At 39.2% G+C, this 16,961-nt stretch overlaps 1 long non-coding RNA gene across 13 annotated transcripts in view; it reads right to left on the reverse strand.

Annotated features, from left to right (window-relative positions):
* Nucleotides 1-16,961, reverse strand: part of LOC123833864 (uncharacterized) — a 65,621-nt gene that overhangs the window by 41,413 nt on the left and 7,247 nt on the right. For 11 of the 13 annotated variants that reach the window (XR_010413395.1, XR_010413390.1, XR_010413389.1 and 8 more), the window contains exon 3: nucleotides 13,549-13,620. This is a non-coding gene — a long non-coding RNA (uncharacterized LOC123833864). Of the gene's footprint in view, nucleotides 1-1,177; nucleotides 6,938-13,548; nucleotides 13,621-16,961 lie in introns of those variants that run through there. The other 2 variants (XR_010413394.1, XR_010413392.1) reach the window with 2 other exon arrangements.

Raw genomic sequence — 16,961 nt, forward strand, 5'->3', positions numbered from 1 at the left:
TATAAATACTAAACATATCTCTAATTTCAAAAACAGTTCACATTTATTTGGAATGGACAACAGTACATTTATAGTTTGGTCCAGAGCTGTCTTAACTCTCTTGACTTCTGTCAAATTATAAAATGGAGAGATCTAAACAATCTGGACATCTGTCAGAATATCACATTGGTCCACCATATTGATGACATCATGCTAATTGAACAAAATAGCCAATAAATGGATAGCACTGGAAAGTCCTTGGTGAGACTCATGTGCTACAATGGCTGGGAGATGAATCTTATGAAGATTCAGGGATCCATCACATTCAGTAAAATTTTTAGGAGTCTAGTAGTCTGGGATATCAGCTCCAGAATGAAAGACAAATTATTGCATCCTGTACCTCCTATCACCAAGAAGAAAGCACAATATATCCTTGCCAATATTTGGTATGGTCAGTCTCTTTAACTTTAGCTATTCTAATAGTTGTGTAGTAGTTTCTTGTACCATTTTTAATTTGCATAATTAATTTGCATGATGTTGAACATTTTTCATGTTCTTACTTACCATCTGGATATCTTCTTTGATGAAGTGCCTGTTCAAATCTTTTAATGATTAAAATTGTGTTGTTTTCTTACTGTTGATTTTTGAGAGTTCTTTACATATTCTGGATTCAAGTCTATCATATATACGCCTTACAAAGATTTTCTCCTAGTTTATGCTTTGTCTTTCCATTTCCTTATTTTTTAAAGATTTTATTTATTTGACAGAGAGAGACACAGCAAGAGAGGGAACGCAAGCAGAGGGAGTAGGAGAGGGAGAAGCAGGCTTCCCGCCGAGCAGGGAGCCCGATGCGGGGCTAGATCCCAGGACCCTGGAATCATGACCTGAGCCGAAGGCAGACGCTTAACCGACTGAGCCACCCAGGCACCCCGATTTCCTTATTTTTTAAAGATTTATTTATTTGTGGGGCGCCTGGGTGGCTCAGTCGTTAAGCGTCTGTCTTCGGCTGAAGTCATGATCCCAGGGTCCTGGGATCGAGCCCCGCATCGGGCTCCCTGCTCGGCGGGAGGCCTGCTTCTCCCTCTCCCACTCCCCCTGCTTATGTTCCCTCTCTCACTGTCTTTCTCTCTGTCAAGTAAATAAATAAAATCTTAAAAAAAAAATAAAGATTTATTTGAGAGAGAGAGAAAGAGAGAGCATGAGGGGGGCAGGGGGAGGAACAGAGGGAGAGGGAGAAGCAGACTCCCCGCTGAGCAGGGAGCCTGATGTGGGGCTCAATCCCAGTACCCTGAAATCACGACCTGAGCTGAAGGCAGACGCTTAACCAACTGAGCCACCCAGGCGTCCCTGGGTTGTGCTTTTATTGCCTAAGTGAAGGTCACAAGGGTTTCTTCCATTTTCTTTTAAAAGTTTTATAATTAAGCTTTCACATTTAGGTCTATGATTCACTTAGAGTTAATTGCTGTATGTGGTGTGAGATACGGATCCAAGCTTGTTTATTTTTTTGCATAGGGAAGCCCAGTTGTTCAAGTACCACTTGTTGAAAAGTGTACCCTCTCTCCACTAAATTGCCTTTATGCCTTCGTTAAAAATAGTTGTCCATACATGTGTAGGTTTGTTTTGGGACTCTCTTCTATTTCTTTGATATATATGTTCCTAGCTTTATGTTAAAACCAAACTGTTTTGATGACTGTACCTTTATAATAACTATTGTGATTACATAGTATTAGCCTTCCAACATTGTTTTTTTCTTTTTCTGAGTTATTTTGGCTGTTCTGTTTCTTTGAATTTCCATGTGAATTTTAGAATCAGTAAGTCAACGTTTTCAAAAAAGCTTGCTGGGATTTTGATTGGTATTGCACTGAATCTATAGATAAGTTTGGGGAGAATTGACACCTTAACAATATTGAGTCTTTTAACCATAAAGGAGGTCCATCTTTCCATTTATAAGGTTTTAATTTTTCTCAGCAGTATTTCATAGTTTTCAGTATACAGATCTTTCATATCCTTTGTAAGTTTATCCCTAAGTAGTTCCTATTATTAATGATATTGTTTTTTTAAATTTCAATATTCAATTGTTCATTGCTAGTATATAAAAATACAATTGACTTTTTTTCCTGTGGCTTCTTCTATAAAAAGATTTATTACAATATAATTCATACACAAAAATCACCCATTTAAAGAATGTAATTCAATGGACTTTAGTATATCCACAGACCATCGCAATCTGAGAACACTTATTTGTCACCCCCCAAAAGCCTCATGTCTATTACCAGTCACTCCCCATTTCTTCACTCCACCTCTGTCAGCCATAGGCAACCACTACTCTATGTTCTGTCTCTAAGGATTTGCCTATTTGCACATTTCACATGAATATGATCATATAATATGTAATCTTCTGCGGTGGGATTCCCTCACTTAAAACAATGATTTTAAGGTTCATCTATGTTGTGGCATATTATCAGATTCATTCTTTTTAAATTCCAAATACTATTCCCATTGTATGGATATCACATATTTTGTTTATCCGGTCATCAATTAATGTACTTATTTTAGATGTTTCTAGCTTTAGTTATTATAAGTAATGCTTCTATGAATATTCATGTGCAAGTTTTGTGTAGATGCATGTTTTTAATACTCAGGTGGAATTGCTGGGTAATATATTAACTCTATGTTTAATATTTTGAGGAACTGCCCAGACTATTTTCCAAAGTGGCTTCACAATTTTACAGTCCTCCTGGCAATGTATGAGAGTTCCAATTTCTCCACATCCTTGTCAACACTTATTGTAGTCTGCCTTTTTAATTCTAGCCATCCTAGCAGATGTAAATCAGTTATTTCATTATTGCATTTCCCTAATGACTAATGATGTTGAGCATTTTCTTCATATGCCTATTAGGGATTTGTATATCTTCTTTGGGGAAATGTCTACTCAGATCCTTTGCCCATTTTATTTTTAATAATTAATTAATTAATTAATTAATTTTTGCACAGAAGAGATTACTCGGAAGTTTATTTAGTTTCCAGGGGCGCCTGGCTGGCTCAGTCAGTGGAGCATATCACTCTTGATCTTGTCATCGTGAGTTCAAGTCCCATGTTGGGTGTGGTGATTGCTTAAAAATAAAATCTTTAAAAAAAGTTTATTTAGTTTCTAAAATTAATATTTGATACATTACAGTTACAAAGTTAAAACCATGGTTCTTCCTGTGCTTTTAAATTCTGCATATAAATTTTATTATTCTCTTAGCAATTTTTTTATTTTTATTTTTTATTTATTTATTTATTTTTAAAGATTTTATTTATTTATTTGAGACAGAGAGAATGAGAAAGAGAGAGCACATGAGAGGGAGGAGGGTCAGAGGCAGAAGCAGGCTCCCCGCCGAGCAGGGAGCCCGATGCGGGACTCGATCCAGGGACTCCAGGATCATGACCTGAGCCGAAGGCAGTCGCTTAACCAACTGAGCCACCCAGGCGCCCAATTTTTTTATTGATGTATAAGTGACACACAATGTTACATGAGTTTCAGGTATGCAACACAGCAATTTGACAACTCTGTATGTTATGTTATGCTCACCACAAATGTAGCTACCATCTGTCACCATACAACTTCTTTGCACATTTTTAAAAACTGGGTTACTGATCTTTTTCTTCTTCTTATAAATTTACTCTCCTAATCTGTCTTTTAATTACTATATTTAGAGAATTTATATTTAATGTAATCACTGAAATGCTGGAGCTTAAATCTGCCATTTTCTTTTTTGCTTATTCGTTCTCTTTTCCATTTCTCTTTTTCTTTTTCTTGCCTTTCTGTGAGTTAATTGATTTTTTTTAAGAATTCCATTTTGGTGGGGCACCTGGGTGGCTCAGTTGGTTAAGGTCTGTCTTCAGCTCAGGTCATGATCCCAGGGTCCTGGGATCATGTCCGGCATTGGGCTCCTTGCTCAGCGGGGAGCCTGCTTCTCCCTCTGCCTCTGACTGCCACTCTGCCTACTTGTGCTCTTTCTGTCTCTCTGATAAATAAATAAATACGATCTTAAAAAAATTTTTTTTAAAAGCATTCGACTCTTGATCTCAGCTCAGGTCTTGATCTCAGGGTTGTGAGTTCAAGCCCTGCATTAAAAAATAAATAAATAAAAAAGAATTCCATTTTGATTTAACTATAGTGTTTTTGGTGTCTCTTCGTGTAGATTTTTTTGGTAGTTGCTCTAGATATTGCATTATACATACATTATTTATCACAGTCTACTGGTTTTAATATTTTACTAGTTCAAATGAAGTATAAAAACCTTACCTCCCTTTAAGTCATTTTACCCTCCCCTATTTATAATTGTCTTAAATGTTTCTCCCATATACACTGAGAACCACATCAGACAATGTTATATTTTTTGCTTCAACTGTCAAACATAATTTTATTTATTTTTTTATTTTTTTTAAAAAGATTTTATTTATTTATTTGAGAGAGAATGAGAGAGAGAGAGAGAGCATGAGAGGGGGGAGGGTCAGAGGGAGAAGCAGGCTCCTCGCTGAGCAGGGAGCCCGATGCGGGACTCGATCCAGGGACTCCAGGATCATGACCTGAGCCAAAGGCAGTCGCTTAACCAACTGAGCCACCCAGGCGCCCAAACATAATTTTAAAAACTTGAGAGAAGGAAGGTATTTGCCAACATTTCCACAATTGCAATTGTGCTTTAATTCTTCTTGATATTCTGTTTCATCTTTTACCATCTTCCTTATATTTTAAGAACATTCTTTAGCAATTTTTAGAGTAGGTTTAGCGGTGACAAATTCTTTTTATTTTTTTTTAAAGATTTTATTTATTCATTTGAGACACAGGGATACAGAGAGAGAGAGAGCATGAGGAGGGAGAGAGGCAGAGGGAGAGGGAGAAGCAGGCTCCCCGCTGAGCAGGGAGCCTAATGTGGGGCTCGATCCCAGGACGCTGGGATCATGACCTGAGCCGAAGGCAGACGCGTAACCATCTGAGCCACCCAGGCGCCCCATTGTGGTGACAAATTCTTAATTCTTCTAAGTTTTCTGTAGCTTCCCTTCATTCTTGAAGGATGATTTCACTAGATGTAGAATTTGGGGTTGACAGTTCTTTTCCTTGAGTACTTGGAAAATAGGCCACTTTCTTTTGACCTCCATGGTTTCTCATGAGAAATCTGATGTCATTCAAAAAAAAAGTTCCCCTATATAAGTATTATTTCTCTGTCAATGCTTTCAAGATATTTTGTCTTTAGTTTTAAGAAGTTTATTTATTTTTAAAAAGATTTTATTTATTTGGGGGAGAGAGAGCGCGAGTGAGCATGAGTGGGGGGAGGGGCAAAGGGAGAGGGAGAAACAGACTCCCCGCTGAGCAGGGAACCTGATTTGGGGCTCAATCCCAGGACCCCGGGATCACAACCTGAGCCGAAGGCAGATGCTTAACTGACTGAGCCACCCAGGCACCTCAGATTTAAGAAGTTTAAGTATGATGTATGTACCTTGGGGTGATATCTTTGGATCTGACCTGTTGATGATTTGTCCAGCTTCTTGAAGCCAAAGGTTTATGTATTTTGACAAATTTGGAAAATTTCAGTCATCATTTCTTTGAATACTTTTTCTGCCCCACCCTCTTTTTCTTCTTTTGGGACTCTGATTTCACAAATGTTTATCTTTTGTTATAGTTCCACTGGTTCCTGAGGACCAGTTCATTTTTTTTTTTTTCCAGTTTATTTTCTCTTTGTGGTTTAGATTGGGTAGCTTTGTCTTATCTTCAAGTTCCTTTCCTCTGTCTTCTCCATTCAGATGTTGAGCTCACCCACTGAACTGAACATTTCCATTTAGTTCTACTTTATATTCTATTTCTTTGCTGAGACTTTTTTTTTTTTTTAAGATTTTATTTGTTTATTTGACAGAGAGAGACACAGCAAGAGAGGGAACACAAGCAGGGGGAGTGGGAGAGGGAGAAGCAGGCTTCCCGTGGAGTAGGGAGCCTGGTGCAGGGCTCGATCCCAGGACCCTGTGATCATGACCTGAGCTGAAGGCAGACTGAGCCTTACCAACTGAGCCACCCAGGTGCCCCTGAGACTTTTTTTTTTTTTTTTTTTTAAGATTTTACTTACTTATTTGAGAGAGAGAGAGCACAAAGCAGGGGCAGTAGCAGAGGGAGAGGGAGATGCAGGCTTCCTGCCGAGCAGGGAGCCCGATGTGGGGCTCAATCCCAGGACTCTGGGATCATGACTTGAGCCGAAGGCAGCCGCTCAACTAACTGAGCCACCCAGGTGCCCCTCTTTGCTGAGACTTTTCAAATGTATTTGTTTCAAATGGGTTCATAAATGTTTGATGAAGCAGTTTTATGATGGTTGTTTTAAAATCCTTGTCAGATAATGCAGACATCTGATTCATTTTGGTGTCAGTATTTTTAAAATTATATTTTGTCATTCAAGTTGAAATTTTCCGGTTCTTGGTATGATGAGTGACTTTTTTTTTTTTTTTTAATTGTATCCTGGACAGGGGCGCCTGGGTGGCCAAGTCAGTTAAGTGTCTGACTCTTGATTTCAGCTCAGGTCATGATCTTGGGGTCCTGAGATCAAAGCGCCGCATCAGGCTCCATGCTCAGTGCAGAGTCTGCTTGTCCTTCTTCCTCCCCCTGCTTGCTTTCGTGCTCTCTCTCTCAAATAAATAAAATCCTTAAAAAAATAAATTGTATCCTGGACATTTAGAGACAGGAGATTCTGGATCTTATATAAATCTATTTTAGCAGGTTCTTTCTGACACCATCCTAGAGAGGAATGGGGTACCCACCTCCTTTCTGCCAGATGAGGGTGAAATTCTGGACTTCCCATTTGACCTTCTTGGCATCTCAGAGGGAAGTGATACCTTGGTGCCTTGTTCCTTTGTATGGAAATTGGATATCTTGCCTCCCACTATGCCTGACACCATCTTGGTTGGGAAGGTGGGGGTGACTTGTTAGGTCCTGCAATATTGTAATAGGGGAGGCCTCATTATTGCTGGGTGTTGGTGAAAGTTCCATCTTCACACTCAGCCTCCTCTGATACTGAAGGGTAAAGGGAAGGGTACCTTTAAACAGTTGGTGGGGAGAAGTCCAGAATCCCCATGTAGCCTCCATTGATAATATAAAGGGGCCTCAATACTACCAAGCAGGGATGAAAAATCCCAAGTTCCCACTCAGTCTTCTCTGATACCACCCACATTACAGCTGGGAGAGAGCGGAACTCTAGGCTCCCCATTCCCAAGGTATTGCTGACAGGAGTAAAGAGAGACCATGGCTTTGTTCCATGTTTGGTAGGGTAGGGAAGTATTGTCTATTTCTCTCTTGGTAGGTTGCACATTTCTTGGGCCATTAGCTAGAGACAGCTTGGGGAGCATTTTTATGTATTCCTATTGGCCTTTCTCAGTTGCCAGCTACTCTAGCACCCAGTCTGGGTATAGGAGACAAAAAGAGAAAACCCAGGTATCTCATCACTGTGTCATTTTGTGATCCCAAGGTCCCAAGCCAGTAAGATTCCAGAGTCATTTTGGTTTATGTATAATGTGCAGGGTTTTTTGTTTGTTTATTTATTTTTTTTAGCTACTGTTTGTAGAGGAATAGGATGTGTGTTTAGTCCCTCTTTACCCAGAATCAGAAGTCAATGTTGTCTTTCTGTCTAGGTACAACATATATTTCCCTGTTTCTTAAAACTTTACTTTTCAAGTTTTCTTAATATAGGGTGCACTTATTTCTCATTGTTTATAACTTTTGTTGCCATTATGGATGGGATTCTCTTTTTCTTTCTTACATTTTAAAATTGGCTAATACTGTTAATTTTTGTGAAGAAAAGAGTTAATACAGTTAATACTCTTGTGAAGACAAGAGTTAATGGTTGCCTGTCTTTGGGAACCCTAGAACCCTGTTAGCCCTTGGCCAACCCCTGAGAATATGGCCTTCAGAATGCTCTTTATGTTTCTGATAACATTCTGTATGCCCAGGGCAATGGATGATGCTGTACCAGTTTATTAGGATTGTTTTGCACAAGGATCACAATTGATGATGTGCTTCATTTTGCTGTTGGGGTCCTGAGTTTCAGTTACCATGGATGGTCATGTAGCCAGAACAGTTGCCTACATGCCCCCAACCTTTGATAAAAGCTTCAAACCCTTGGACCAGAGTGAACTTCTTTTGGCAGACATTTAACATTGTCCTTCCAGTTTGCTGCTAGAAAGAGTGTATCTTGTGTGGTCCCAGGAGGGGAATGACTTGGAAGCCTATGTGTGATTTCTCTGGACTTCACCCAATGTATATTTTTGTTCTGTTGCTCTTACTCTGTATCTTTTGCTGTAATAAGCCTTGGCTGCGAGTATAAATGGCTAGTAAGTCTTTTTTTTTTTTTAATTAATTTTATTTTTTTATAGATTTATTTATTTGACAGAGAGAGACACAGTGAGAGAGGGAACACAAGCAGGGGGGAGTGGGAGAAGCAGGTTTCCCATGGAGCAGGGAGACTGATGTGGGGCTCGATCCTGGGACCCTGGGATCATGACCTGAGCTGAAGGCAGACGCTTAACGACTGAGCCACTCAGGCGCCCCAAACCTGCTAGTAAGTCTTGTGAATCATTTTAGTAAACCACCTAACTTGAGAATGATCATGGGACTCCTAAACCTTAAAAAATTAGGCTAATTTCATATCCAACCACATTGATAGTAAATTTTTATGAGAGCTACTAGTTTACCAGTTGATTTTCTTAAGTGTTCTAGATCACATTGTCTGCAGAAAATGTGTAATATTTTTCTCTTCCTCTTTATTTATAGGCTTTAATTAATGTTAGGCCCTCTATATGAGTCTATCAGTATACTTATGTTTCTAGTCTTTTTTTTTTTTAAGATTTTAAATTTATTCATTTGAGAGAGACAGAGCGAGTAAGAGCACGAGCAGGGGGTAGGGTCAGAGGGAGAGGGAGAAGCAGGCTTCACACTGAGCAGAGCACCCGACACGGGGCCTGATTCCAGGACCCCGGGAACATGACCTGAGCCAAAGGTAGATGCTTAACCGACTGAGCCATCCAGCCCCTTATGTTTCTAGTTTTTTAAAAAATATTTATTTGGGCGGGGAGGGGCAGAGGGAGAGGGAGAGAGAGAGAACCTCAAGCAGACTCCCTGCTGAGTGGGGAATCCAACACAGGGCTCGATCTCACAACCCTGAGATCATGACCTGAGCTGAAATCAAGAGGTGGATGCTTAACCAACTGAGGCACCCATTATGTTTCTTTTTTTTTTTTTTAAGATTTTATTTATTTATCTGAGGCAGAGAGAATGAGAGAGAGAGAAAGCACATGAGAGGGGGGAGGGTCAGAGGGAGAAGCAGACTCCCTGCCGAGCAGGGAGCCCGATGCGGGACTCGATCCAGGGACTCCAGGATCATGACCTGAGCTGAAGGCAGTTGCTTAACCAACTGAGCCACCCAGGCGCCCCCCTTTTTTTTTTTTTAAGATTTTATTTACTTGAAAGAGAAACAGTGAGAGAGAGCATGAGAGGGGAGAAGGTCAGAGGGAGAAGCAGACCCCCCGCTGAGCCAGGAACCCGACGCGGGACTCGATCCCCAGACTCCGTGATCATGACCCGAGCCGAAGGCAGTCACTCAACCAACTGAGCCACCCAGGTGCTCTATGTTTCTAGTTTTAATGGGAAAGTTCTCAATGTTCTACATTAACTATGATGTTTTTATACTTTTCCAGCAAACATTTTAATATTAAATTTTATTCTGCTTCTAGTTGACTGAGAGTACTTATCAGTAATGAATGTTAAACTTCATTAATATTTTTTCATTTATTGAGATAATCATATAATTTTTTCTTTTTTTTTTTAAAGATTTTATTTATTTATTTGAGACAGAGAGAATGAGAGACAGAGAGCATGAGAGGGAGGAGGGTCAGAGGGAGAAGCAGACTCCCTGCCGAGCAGGGAGCCCGATGCGGGACTCGATCCCGGGACTCCAGGATCATGACCTGAGCCGAAGGCAGTCACTTAACCAACTGAGCCACCCAGGCGCCCTAATTTTTTCTTCTTTAATGAAGCAGTCTGCATCTCTTTTAGGTATAGATATTTGATTATCCTTTTTTTTTTTTAAAGATTTATTTATATATTTGAGAGAGAGAGAGAAAGAGTGTTTGTGTGTGTTGTGTGTGTGTGAGAGAGCAGGGGGAGGGGCAGAAGGAGAGGGAGAGAGAGAATCTCAAGCATACTCCTAGCTGAGTATGGAGCCCAGTGTGGGGCTTGATCTCACAACCTTGAGATCATGACCTGAGCTGAAATCAAAGAGTCGGATGCTAAACTGACTGAGCCACCCAACTGCCCTAGCCCTTTATTTCTTCTGCGGTTATTCTTGCTTTCTGATTTTTCTTGATTCAAGTTTGGGAATTTTCATTTTTCCAAGAATATCATCCATTGTCTACTTTTTATTTCGTTAAAAAATTTTTTAAATGAAATAACCAAGAACTGGTAATACTAAGTATGATTTTTCAAAAAAGATTCTTTTATATGGACATACTAAATTTAAATAATAATTGTTAATATTAATAATGTTGTAGTCATTGTCACTTAACATTAAACCAGTATCTGCTTTATCTATGCCTTCTGTTATACTCAGGCTTTCCCTCTTTGATTATGAAATATATATTGCACAGAACTCTTTGAGGTACTGCATTAAATGTGATTCTTAGACACTTAGTTGCAGTATTTCTTTCTAACATACTCTGTCAATAAATTTGGTACCCATCTGTGCAGATATCTCTAGGCTTTGCTTTTTAGCTATCATGTCTGACCCGGTTTGGGTAGATATTTTGCCCAAATGGTAACAACAGTATTTCCCAACCAAAGTGCTCTTCCAAAACCTTGCCACTCCCCCATTAAGAGGTGGAGTTATGTTCCTTCCCCTTGAACTTGGGTGGACCTTGTGATTGCTTCAACTAATAGAGTACAGTGGAAGTAAATGCTATGTGACTTCTAAGGCTAGGTCATAAAAGGCAAGGCAGTTTTCACTTGGCTCTTCTTAGGAGGCTCACTGTTAGAAACAGCCACTATGCTAATGAAAAAGCTAAGGCCACATGAAGAGGTCTAACAGGAAGAACTAAGGACCTTAGTCCTCAGCCCTGGCTGAGCTGCCAGCCAACAGTCTGTACCGACTTGCCAGCAACATATGTGAGCCACCTTGAAAACTGATCTGCTAGCTCTCAGTAGAGCTGTCCCAGCTGATCCCATGTGAAACAGAGACGAACCCTCCCTGCCTGAGTCCTGATCAGATTGAAAATTTGTGAGTACAATCAATGACTATTTTTGTTTTGTTTTTATTTTTTTTAAGATATTATTTATTTAAGAGGAGAGACAGTGAGCATGAGCAGGGGTGGGGGAAGGGCAGAGGGAGAGGCAGAAGCAGACTCCCCACTGAGCAAGGAGCCTGATGCAGGGCTCAAACACAGGACCCTGGGATCATGACCTGAGCCAAAGGGAGCCCCTTAACTGACTGAGCCACCCAGGCGCCCCCACTATTTTTGTTTTAAATCACTGTTTTGTTATGCAGCAATTGATAACTGATATAAAGATAAATCCAAAAAGTAGTTGAGAGTGGGAAGCATACTGCTTCTGAATTTCTGTCCATTCCTTTAAAAGCTTTCTTCTCATGGCTTCCACGAGACCACACTCTCCTGTTTGTTTTCAACTTCACCTTTGTCCCTTTGCTGACTTATCATTCTTTATGACCTGTAAATATTAATGTTCCCAAATGCTTAATCCTGGGCCCTGTCCTTTTATCTGCCCTTTTCTCTAGCTGTATTTTCTCCCTAGGAGATCTCATGCAGACTTGTATCCTGGTGACTCCAAAACCTATGTCTCTGTATCTACAGTATTCCTCTAAATTCCTGTCTGGTATTTTGAACTGGTCACTTCATATCTCCATTTGAATGTTTAGCAGCATTCTCTAACTTAATATGTTCAAACCAGAATCACTTTTTTTTTTTTTTAAGATTTTTAAAATTTATTTATTTGACAGAGAGAGACATAGCGAGAGAGAGAACACAAGCAGGGGGAGAGGGAGAGGGAGAAGCAGGCCTCCCACAGAGCAGGGAGCCCGATGCGGGGCTCAATCCCAGGATTCTGGGATCATGACCTGAGCCGAAGGCAGACGCTTAACGACTGAGCCACCCAGGTGCCCCCAGAATCACTTTTTAAAAAGAGTTACTTATTTTGAGAGAGAGGGAGAGAAAGGGTGTGGGGGGGGGCAAAGAAGAGGGAGAAGGAGAAAGAATCTTGAGCAGACTCCCTGCTGAGCACAGACACCATTGTGGGGCTCCATCTCACAATCCTGAGATCATGACCTGAGCCGGAATCAAGAGTTGGAGGCTTAACCAACTGAGCCACACAGATGCCCCTCAAAGCAGAATTATTAATCCCACATCCCCTGACCTATTTGTCCCCCAGTCTCCATTAGTCTCCACCAATCACCCAGTTGCTGAGGTAAAAAAATTAGGATTTATCTTTGATTGCTTTTTTTTCTCTCACTCCCTGCATTCAAACCATCAGCAGTATTAAGACTGGTGTGTAATCTTCTGCATCTCTCACAGTTCAGATATACAAGCACTTACATAAATATGCATATATATGGCTTTTGGCTTTACTGAAATAGACTCCAAACCCATATTACTCTGGAACTTACTTTTTTCAGTTGACATCCCCATATCAGTAAATACAGATTCAACTGTTTTTTTCCTCCCAATTTCTTAATGGATCTCTAGATATATACAAACATCTGTAGTTTATATATATACACAGGACCACAATATATTTACTGGGGTATGGTGGTAATTTTCCCTTTTCTTTTCTTTTCTTTTTTTAAATGATTTTATTTATTTGAGAGAGCATGCATAAGTGGGGGGGGAGGGGCAGAGGGAGAGGTAAAGGGTGAGAAGCAGACTCCCCAGTGAGTGCTGATCCTGACATGGGGCTCAATCCCAGGACGCTGAGATCATGACCTGAGCCAATGTTAGATAGATCCTTAACCGACTGAGCCACCCAGGCACCCCCCCTTTTTCTTTTTTTCTGTCACTTCTTCCTTCATTTCTCCCCTCTCAAATCAAGATAACTCAACTAAACAGCATATATCCACTCGTATCTTTCCCCATACTCATAAAATCAAACAAATATATGCATGTATATATAAGTTTAGGTGTCTTGCTTTTCCCATTCAACAAACCCCAAATCCTCATGGAAACTCCTCCAGAATATCTAGTATAGTGAAAATTCATTCTTTTAAATGACAGTATAATATTCCTTAGTATAGATATTGTAAAATGTATTCCTCCATTCCCTTATTTATGAGCATTCTCTTTATTTCCCCAAACATAAGTAATGATACCATTAATATCTTTGTACATTTATTCTTTGTACTAGTACTTTTATTTCTATAAACTAGAATTTCAGAAATAGAATTTGCTGGTCAAAGGATACATACAAGTTTTTATTAAATAGTAAATAGATACATTTATTAATCAAGCAGAGGGCAGACAAAATAACAGTAAAACAAGTATCTGTGGACTTACCACCTAGTTTAAGAAAGAGAGCTTTAGTGATTCTCTGAAGCCTCCTTGGTGCTCCCATGATTCCTTTTCCCCCTTTAGAAAAAAAAAAAATCCTGAATTTTTTTTACTTTTCCTTATCATGCTTAATTCCCTGCATAATCTGTTCTTATATATTCTTTTATGTCCTTTTTTTTCCTGGTCATTATATTCCTGAAATTTAACTATTTTGATAGGTGGAGCTGAAAAGTTCATTCATGTTCAATGCTGTTTAATTGTTCATTATATAAATGCACGGTGTTGTATGGACATTTGCCAATGCTGCAATGGACATTTCTGAACATGGCCTTTGGTGTACACATGCAAGTTTCTGTAGTTTGCATATCTAAGATACATGCAATTGTTGGTTGTGGGGTATGCCCATATTCAACTTTATAAGGTAATGCTAAATTGTTTTCCAAAGCCATTACACCAATTAACATTCCCAATAACACTGCATTATGCCTGATTTTCCTGAACCATCTTTTCAAATGTTTCTTAGCTATTAATTTTTCCTCTTTTGTGGTATTTGCCAATTTAAAAAATTGGGTTGCCTTTTTCTGATTTGCATGAATTCTTTGTATATACTAGATCAGTGGTGTCCAAAAGAAATAAAACGCAAGTCACAGAGGTAATTTAAAATGTTCTAGTAGCCACAGTTAAAAAAGTGATAAGAAACAGGAAAAATTAATTTAATTTTATTTTTTAAAGATTTATTTATTTTAGAAAGTGGGGAAGGGGCAGAGGGAGAGAGAGAATGCTGAAGCAGTCTCCTCGCTGAGTGGGGAGCCTGACATGGGGCTCTATCCCAGGACCCTGAAGATCATCACCAGAATTGAAATTAATAGTCTGCCACTTAACTGACTAAGCTATCCAGGCATCCCTGGGCAAAATTAATTTTAATAGTTTTTTTACTTAATAAAAATCTACTTACCAAAATATTATCATTTCAAGATGTTCATACAAAATTTTTTTTGTACTAACTCTTTGAAATCTGGAATCTATTTCATACTTACAGCACATCTTACTTTGGCCTACCTACATTTTAAGTACTCAAGAGCCACAGGTAGTTAGTACCTACTGTACTGGGGTATAGCTCTAGATACTTTTGTTGTAGTTATAGGTGTTGCAGACCTTTCCTTCTAGTTTATGATTTTTCCTTTCACATTCTGTCTTTTGAGGACAAAGTTTCAAGGGAGCTGAATTTTGACTTCTTTGGTTTGTACTTTGAATTTTAAGAACATTTTTTCTATCACATGGGCATGTCCCAAAGATACTGTATTATTCTATATTTTATTCTAAATCTTTTCATGTTTTGCCTTTTATATTGAAGTCTTCAATCCATCTGGAATTGACTTTTGGGTTAAATATGAAATAAGGACCCATTTTTACTTTCTCTCCAGATGGATAACCAATAAGATAACCCAGCTCTAACAGTCTGGCGTTAATGTTGTTTTTGTAAATGGTATGTTTTATTTGCTGGATTATGGAAATGCAGTTGATTTTTTTATCTGAAAAACTTGAAGAATTGTCATTAGTTCTAAGTATTATTCTGTAAATTATTTTGTGTTTTCTAAGTAGACAATCATACCACCTGTAAATAACAACTGTCCTTTTTGTTCCTTACATGTTTTATTTCTTTTTTAAAAAAGATTTTATTATTTATTTGAGAGAGAGAGAGGGAGAGGGAGATAATCTCCAGCAGACTCTGACTCTGCACTGAGTGCAGAGCCCTATGGGGGATTGATCTCATGACCCTGAGGTCATGACCTGAGCAAACCAAGAGTTGGAGGTTTAACCAACTGAGCCACCCAGGAGCCCCTTACATGTTTTATTTCTTTTATTGTTTTATTTTGCTGGCTAGGACTCAAATACAATGTTGAATAGAAATGATGACAGCAAACATTTTGTTTTATTTTTAATTTCAAGAGAAATGCTTTATTTCACAATTATAATGTTCGCTCTAGGTCTTTATCAGGTTAAGGAAGTTTTCTTCTATTCCTGATTTGTTAAAGGTTTTTTGGTTCCTCTTTCTTTTCTTTTTTTATCTTTTTTTAAAATTAAGAATGGGGGCACCTTGGTGGCTCAGTTGGTTAACCATCTGCCTTTGGCTCAGGTCATGATCCCAGGGTCCTGAGATCAAGTCCCGCATCAAGGGTCCTTGCTCAGTGGGCCTGAGAAGCCTGCTTCTCCCTCTGCCTGCCGCACTCCCCCTGCTTGTGCTCTTTCTCTCTCTCAAATAAATAAAATCTTTTAAATAAAATAAAATAAAATTAAGAATGTTTACTGAATTTTAACAAATATTTTTGCCTGCATCTAAAAGTATTTGGATGTACCATCTTTATTAGCTTTCAATTGCGGCTGTAACAAAGTATTACAACCTTAGAAGCTTAAAACAGCACACATTTATTTTTTTTTTACAGTTCTGCGCACCAGAAGTCCAGGATGGGTCTAACTGAACTAAAAACAGTGTTGGCAGGCTACATCCATTCTGGAGGTTCTGGGAGAAAATCTAGTTCCTGCTCATTTGGGTTATTGGCAGAATTCAGTTCCTAGAGGTTGTAGGACCACAGTCCCTGTTTTCTTGCTGCCTGTAAAATGAGCGAGGGTCATTCTCATCTTGCAGAGGCTGCCACATTTCTTGGCTCATGGCCCTTTTCCTCCATTTTCAAAGCCAGCAACAGGCAGGTTGAGTCCTTGTCCTTTTCATCTCTCTGACCAACACTTTTGCCTTCCTCTTCCATTTTTAAGGATTTGTGATTAGATTGGGACCAGATAATCTAAGATAACCTCTCCATCCCAAGGTCTGGAACTCGATCACATCAAAGTCCCTATTGTCACACAAAGAAACATAGTCACAGGTTCCAGGGATTAGGAAGCGGACATCTCTGGGGAGCTATTCTGCCTACCACACCATCATAATTTGTTAATATGTGAATTACTTTAACAAGTTTGCATAACTGAACACTAACTTTCATTCCTGAAATAAATTCAACTTGATCCTGATTTTTATCTTTTTAACAAATTGCTGGATTTGCTTTAATATTTTGTTCACGATTATTCCATCTTTGTTCAAAAATGAGAATAGCTTGTATCTTTTCCTTTCTTGTCCTATCCTTGCCTGTCTCTGTCTGTCCATCTATTCATCCATCCCTTCCTTTCTTTTTGAGAGAAAATTGACTACTGACTCATTTTTTAATGGTTTTAGGACCAGATAGGTTTTCCATTTCTCACTGAGTCAGTTTTACTAGTTTGTTTTTTGTTTTTTAAAGATTTTATTTATTTATTTGACAGAGAGAGACACAGCAAGAGAGAGAACACAAGCAGGGGGAGTGGGAGAGGGAGAAGCAGGCCTCCCGTGACAGGGAGCTTGATGAGGGGCTCGATCCCAGGACCCT

This window comes from Mirounga angustirostris, unplaced genomic scaffold (assembly GCF_029215605.1).
Source record: "Mirounga angustirostris isolate CCGP_5_RB_7025 unplaced genomic scaffold, mMirAng1.0.hap1 SCAF_1, whole genome shotgun sequence".
NCBI classification, from domain to species: domain Eukaryota; kingdom Metazoa; phylum Chordata; class Mammalia; order Carnivora; family Phocidae; genus Mirounga; species Mirounga angustirostris.